Source organism: Cornus florida, unplaced genomic scaffold (assembly GCF_030987335.1).
Source record: "Cornus florida cultivar Cherokee Brave unplaced genomic scaffold, ASM3098733v1 CherokeeBrave_3.0.0_Hap2_Chr10, whole genome shotgun sequence".
In the NCBI taxonomy this organism is placed as follows: Eukaryota; Viridiplantae; Streptophyta; class Magnoliopsida; order Cornales; family Cornaceae; genus Cornus; species Cornus florida.
In genome coordinates, this window is record NW_026775580.1 from 24399946 (window position 1) to 24406033 (window position 6088).

Consider the following 6088-nt stretch of genomic DNA (forward strand, 5'->3'; position numbering starts at 1 on the left):
GTCCTTTTGAAAACAGGAGGAAAATGATAAGAGAATTAATGATTTACTATATTTTCTCTTCTTCTTCTTTTTTATTTATTGCCACATTAATTTTAATGAATCTCAAGAAGACAGACTAGAGCCCAATCGATAAAATGCATATATTATAGGTTAAACAATCTTTTGCTTAGTTATTTTATTCCATGAAAAAAATAAATAAATAAATGAATTATTCCATGATTTCATCAAAATTTTATTAAAGTTCAAATAGTTTTGAGTCAACCTAATAACACAAATCCGTTGTAGTCTAGTTGGTCAGGATACTCGGCTCTCACCCGAGAGACCCGGGTTCAAGTCCCGGCAACGGAAATTTGGTTTTTTATTTTTTTCCTAGCTGGTTTTTTAGATGTTACCCATTTTGTGGTTCTGCTGAATATATTACATGCAAGAATCATGACCATCATCCAGCAGGCGTGAAAGGAGTCATCATTTTAAATCAAACTTGCTCTCTCTTCAAACGACTCCGTTTTCTCGTAAGAGAAAGCTTAGTTATAGGGCACAACTTTCTACATGACAAGTAATTTAAGCATGCCAAGGTCAAGAAGTAGTGTTAAGCCGGTTATGCACATTCCATGTATGACAATGGTGATTATAATAACAATCACTATTCTTATGAGCATCACAACATCATCACCACCATCATCATCTCCGTTGCCATCACCGGTGTCTCTCCCCTTCGACGCGGCTGCAGACCAGAAGCAGGGAGAGCTTGAACACAATTGGATTAAACCTACCTGCCTTTTCGAAGAAGATTATGGCATTTGGGATCCAGCACCATATTCTGGAGTGGGCAATGCAGCTCCGATTCCTCATGCTTAGCATCATACTCTCACCCGCATTCTGAAGCAATTCACTCCTAACATGCCAACTCTGGTTTTTTACATAATCATAATGCTAGCTCATTCAATCGCATCCTGGTCAATTTTCTCTCTAGCTTACTTAATTATAAACTGTTTATCATTGTTTGGGAACAAGTTTCATTCTGGTATGTGGTTTATATATAGTACAACATTGCATATATAGACATATGCTCAAATATAATGTATGTTATAATTATGTTTTGTCCTGTACTTTTTTTTTGTTTCCTCTTTCTCATAGGTGGGAGGAGAGTCTCCAATTTCTCTCTATATTCTTTCCCTTTCTTTTTCCTGCCGCAAAATGGTCCCGCTTAGCAAAAAGATTAATTTAATTTGCTGCTTCAGCTGCAGCAGAAAATGTTATTAGTACAGTCGTGGGTCAAGAAGGTATGCAACAAGCAGAAGTACGTCGTGGTATACTATTAAGTTTGGTACGGAATGTAACCCATATGCCACGTAATGGCTGTATGCCTCCTAAAGAAAGCCAGCGTATAGAAATAAATATTAAAGAGATTTTAAGAGAAATAAATGATTCAATGATATGATCAAATAATATTATTATGGTTTGAGAGAAAGAGCTTGCAATTTCATAAAAAAATTAATAATACCTAAACACAAATAGCTCAGTGTTATCTTTTAAATTTTGAAAGGATTGAAGAACACAACTGAAAAAAAAAAAAAAAAAAAAAAAAAAAAAAAAAAAAAAAAAAAAAAACGAAGAAGGCCTATAAACAGACAAAACCATTTGTTAAATTGAAATGACAAAATAGGCTAATATTAAAATTTCTTAGACTACACCTTTCTTACCTCTTTTCTTGTTTTTTTGCCTAAAATTCGTTCTTTCCTATTCTCTTCCTCCAAACCCTAATGTTTCCTTTCATCGTTTTATGGTTCCTTGCTTTCTCTACTCTGCTACAAGCTATGATTCAAAATTGTCCACCAAGACAAATAGACACCTTGATGAACAAGAAAGGGCTGCAATATAACTATACCAAACTGTCTATCCATTAAATCCAAACGCAAGACAAAATATTCTTGTCAATCCAAACAAATCAATTTATTATTTCTCAAGTTCTAGTCCTCGATCATGTTTTTTTTTTTTTACTTTCAATTTGCTAATTCTAGAGAGAATGCCGATTTGATAAGATTCTTGAATCTTTTTATTGTTCTACAATGGACTCTTTGGCTTCATATTTGTCTTCTCACGCGTGTCTGACAATTAAAAAGGTATTAACAAATTATATAAACAATAATAGAGCTGATTTTGCATTCAAATTAATTTCGAATGAGCTCCTTAAATTTTGAAAAGATAGAAGAAGATACCGGATCAAATTACTTATTGGGAGAAAAATAAAAAATAAAAGTTTGCAAACGCAAAAATAAAAATAAAATAAAATTGTGTGAAAACAGTTTAACGCAGGTGCGGAAGCTATTTAATTGATTTTAATTGTGATTAACTCCTTTAATGACCTAAATTCAATTAATAGGTCAACTTGCTCAATTTATGATTGATTCAATTATCTAAATAATATAATTAATTTAAACATCCACAATCATAAAGATAAATACTGTAAAGTAAAGCAACTAAGGTTAGAGAGATTGCACCAAGATTTTTAGCTAGTAAACCCGGCCCAGTTGGTAAAATAAACCAACTGTTTGCGTGGGAAAAACCTTGTGAACTATGTAGCCCAAAGTAAACCGATCTACTATGTTTGAAACAAAGTACACTAAATTTTAACTTAGTCTCACACCCTATCATTCCACCAAACACCAATCGCTAACAATTCTCTGGCTTTTCGACATCCTGTCCAACAACACTTAATCTTAGGCTTATTCTTGATCTCTGTAGAAGGGTTGTAGGTAAATCAAACAATACTAATCGAATGCTTTGACCATTTCAAAGTGTGATCGTTTTTACTTCTATTCTTCAATTTCTGAATTAGATGTAGAAGTACATCTACTCTTTCGGAATCTCTGAATCTTCAATTAAGCTCCAATTTCGATGAGATAGAGAACAATATTACTAAATCATGCATGAATATATGTGTGTGGTCTCAAAAATATAATCAGGTTTGATTTTATGAAGAATCTCTCTAAAGGTTTTCTCAAAATATTTAATTGATGTTTCTTAAAGCCATACCTCAATAATGAATTAAAGAGGTATTCTATAGAAGTTTGTAAGACCTAAACACACTTGTAAAACAAGTAGAATTTGTGTATAGGATTTAGAAAAAAGTCTGGACCAAAAAGGATTCAAAATGAAATAGGAAACTGAAGTTGCCTAATAGGTCTGCAGTCTTAAACTGGTACAAGATATGGCTATCGGTTCAAGAAGGACAGAAGGGATTCTGATGCATTTTGGCTACCGATTCAGCTCTAGACTACTGGTTCAACAAAGGTAGTGTTGAAATCCTTTAAAATAGAAGTTTGGCTACCGGTACCATAAAGTCCCTACCGGTTCCCAATGGTCAGAAGTGAATTTTGCTGTTTTTTTCAACCTTTTAAAGCTTCCTAAGTGTTCTCATTAACTCACATACCTTCCTAAAGCATTGTTCTCATCATCCGGAGCTTAATAAACCATGAACACTTGAACTTCTTCAAATCCGCATCTGATCTTCAATCTTGAAATCTTGAATTGAAAAATTACAATTTGGTCGAACTTGTTTTGACAACGAAATTTAGCCAAAACAAAATATATTTCTCACAGTTTGCATATGGAAACAAGAGAAAGGTAAAGAGAGAAGTAGGATACGAATGGGAACAAGAAACCTGCTAAAACACAATAAGGGACTTTTTGACATTTTATTTTACTGATAATATTAGTGGAGAAGTGCACTAATTTTTTTTTTTTCAAAGTAAGAAGTGTTAGAAGTTAGATTAGTAGATGCAAAGGGTTGAAGCCTGACACTCCAAAGTTCCACTAACTCATTCGGCTACCAAGGCATCTCCAAGCGCATGTGAATCTAATTTGCAATAAATTTTTAAATTTTAAAATTTAATTCATTAATAAATGATGGTCTATTTAATTTTTGTTATCATAATAATATTCAACATAATTAAATAGTAATAAAAAAATATTTATCAGAGTATTTTTAAAATTTACTATGAAATTTTTTTTTATGCTTCAAGCTATTCCTACAAGGCATGTTTAAAATTTACCATGAAAATAATTTGTAATAAACACAAAAATATTTATTACAAATTGTACTTTGTAGTAAATTTCCTAGTATTTACAACAAAATTTAAATTTCATAGTAAAGACGAGTGTATTTAATAAAAAAATTATTTTCATAAAAGTAGGGATGGCAATTGGGTGAGATTGGTTGGGTTTTGCGTTGGTTATGAATGTGCAAGTCAGTAATGGGTCAATAACCCATTATCAGCCCATTTATAGCGGGTCATAAACTGATTGAGTGTTAAATGGGTAAGTGAACCCACACCCAACCCGATGACCCAAATATTTTTAGACACAATTGTCTTGTTATTTTGATTGTTGAAAATAAAATTTGTTCTTACATTATTTTTTTATTTCAAGCGTTATAATTTGTCTGTAGAAGTTTTAATTAGTTATTGATCATTTATTTTAATACAATAGAACAGAAGTTGAAGGAAGAGTGAGGGGGGGAGAGAGAGAGAGAGTTAGTTATCATAAGGAATAAAAAAAAAAAGGAGAGAGAACATAGGAGAGGGAAGAGAAAGAAGAAAAATGGGAAAGAGATGAGAAAACAAAGAAAAGGGGGAAAATGAAAAAGAAAAAAGAGAAGCAGGGGGGGTGAGAAAAAAAGGGTGAAAAAAATGAAAAGAAAAAAGAGAAGCAGAGGGAGAAAGAAAACAGAGGAGGGGGAAGAGAAAAACGGAGGAGGGAGAAAAACATGAAAGAGAGAACATTAAGGAGAGAGAAAAAAATGATTTTGTTTGATCGTCAAGATGGGTACACACTCTTAACCTATTATTGACCTTTGAATTGTAATGGGTATTTACTTTTTACCAATTATTGACCACTCACTTAAATTTGAATACCCAAATAATTTAATTTTAGTGAACGGGTTAGGGAGATTTAATAGGTATGTGCATAAATTGTCACCCCTACATAAAACATATAATCTCATAAAGGTTACAAATTTATATTCCTTAGTAAATATTTCGTAGCTAAAAAGCTATTTTCTTGTAGTGATTATCGAAGAATAATATTAAAATTATGCTTCAGGCTTATTCCTACATGCCATATTTTAAACTTCCTGCCAATGCGTGTGAGAAAAGAAATATCTTCATTTTGGGGGAATAGAAATGAGGATAAGAGAGGTTAGCATTGGCTTGTTAGGCAGCAGTTGGTAGAATCCAATTGTAATGGAGGCTGGTATTTAGGGATATTGAAGCATTTAATTTAGCTCTCCTACCAAAAGAAGGTTGGAGGTTAGTAGGTTACAGGTGGAGAGAGAGGGGCTTTTGCAACAGGTTTTCAAAGGAAAGTATTTTCCTCATTGTTCATTCCTAAAGCTGAAAAAGGAAGCAACCCCTCGTGGGCAATGCAAAGTTTTCTTGTAGCTTAAAAGCTGCTAGAAGATGGTTTGGCATTAAGAATAAGTGATGGGAAGGAAGCTGAATGTGTTAGGAGGACAAGTGGTTTATTGATAATGTAAATCCTATGCTGAAAACAATAAAACCTAAATTTTCTGAAGTGTATAGATCGAGTGGTGGAGCTTCTTGATAATGAAAATAGAAGATGGAATGTTGAGCTTTTAAAAAAACATTTTTGGAGGAGGATTGGAAGAGGTTATTGCACATCCCTATTAGTTTCTCTCAAGGTAAAGATCAACAAGTATGGCTATGGACTAACAATGGAAGATTTTCTAGGAAGTTTGCATACAAAGTGGCTTAGAAACTTCAAAAGGCTTCTCAAAGACGTCAGGACGCGGGGAGAGAAGAATGCACTAGAGTGGCTGGGAAAAAAAAAATAGATGTGGTAAGGTATTTGGAATTTGAAAGTGCAACAAAAAATTAAGCATTGTATTTGGAGATGTCTTCATGATGATGACAAGATTGTTGTCCTAGAGAAGATGGAAAACATAAGGACGATTGATTTTATTATTTGAAAACTATGTGGGTTGGAGAAAGAGTCGATTATATATATATATTAACATGTGTTTGCAAGTGCCTGAGATCTTATATTGTATGGAAATTATCAACTTTAA

General features: G+C 32.9%; 1 non-coding gene across 1 annotated transcript; it reads left to right on the forward strand.

Moving 5' to 3' along the window:
• The first annotated feature begins 275 nt into the window (after positions 1-275).
• On the forward strand, positions 276-348 carry TRNAE-CUC (transfer RNA glutamic acid (anticodon CUC)). The gene has a single exon. It is a non-coding gene; the product is annotated as a tRNA-Glu (tRNA).
• The last annotated feature ends 5740 nt before the right edge of the window (positions 349-6088 follow it).